The sequence below is a fragment of the Nyctereutes procyonoides genome, unplaced genomic scaffold (genome assembly GCF_905146905.1).
Source record: "Nyctereutes procyonoides isolate TBG_1078 unplaced genomic scaffold, NYPRO_anot_genome, whole genome shotgun sequence".
Classification (NCBI taxonomy): Eukaryota; Metazoa; Chordata; class Mammalia; order Carnivora; family Canidae; genus Nyctereutes; species Nyctereutes procyonoides.
The window spans coordinates 75806568-75807550 of NW_026575146.1; positions in this window are offsets into that span (position 1 = coordinate 75806568).

Consider the following 983-nt stretch of genomic DNA (forward strand, 5'->3'; position numbering starts at 1 on the left):
TGTGTTGATTCTTCAAGGGAAGGATGAAAGATTTGTGGGGGGAACTTCTCAGCTGTCAGAGGTGGGAGACATGTGAAGTGAGATTTCTTATCTCGACCAAGTGACGACAAGTCTCTGAGGTTTAGTTTCTTTCTCCATAAAATGGGAAAGGAGAGTAAGAGTTGCTTTGGGAATTAAACGTAATAAGGTTAGTGAGGCGCTTATTTAGACCTGGACCTGGCACACAGTAAGTGCTCAATAAACGTACGTTACGGGGCGGGGGGGCCGGGGGGGAGGAAAGGTGTGAACGAGCCCTGGGTCCTTCTCGGAGCCTTGGAGAGCCTGGTCCATCTCCCAGCTGCGGGAAAGGGCGTGGTCAACTCAGAGGGCGTGGTCCAGGCTTCAAGGACAGACCAATGGGGGCGCCGAAGGGCGCGGCCCTGACCGGCATGGGCGTGGCTTTGATCGGGTGGGAGGGGCCAGGCCGCTGTGGGAGCCTCCGGGAAGAAGATGCTCGGGCCAGCAGCCACCGCCAGCCCTGCCGCCGCTGCCGCCCGCACTCGCCGCCCCCCGGGTCCCCACTAGCGGCTGCCTCCGCCTCCCACCTCCGGTCCCGCTCCTCCGGCCCCCCGCCCGGAGCAGGGTCTGGGGGGCTCGGCCCTCCACCGGGGGAGCAAAGAAGGGGGTCCCGACCCCCCCCAGTGGCGCGGCCAGTCCCTGGCCTCGGTGATCTTGAGAGAGACCCCACCCCTCAGTTCTCTCCGGGCCCTATCGGGGACCCCCCTTGCCCTCCCGTCCTGCTCACATCCGTTCTCCAGGCTCTGTCAGCCCCCCAGAACCAGCTCCCTCCCTCTTTCCCTCTCCGGGGTTCCCCCTCCCCCATCCCGCCGCCGCCGCCCCCTCCCCCTCCCACATCCCCTTCCCTCCCCCTCCCCCACCCCCGTCCCCCGCCCCCCCCCCCCCCCGACCATGAGGATGATGGCCGCCGGCGCGGTGCACGGCCT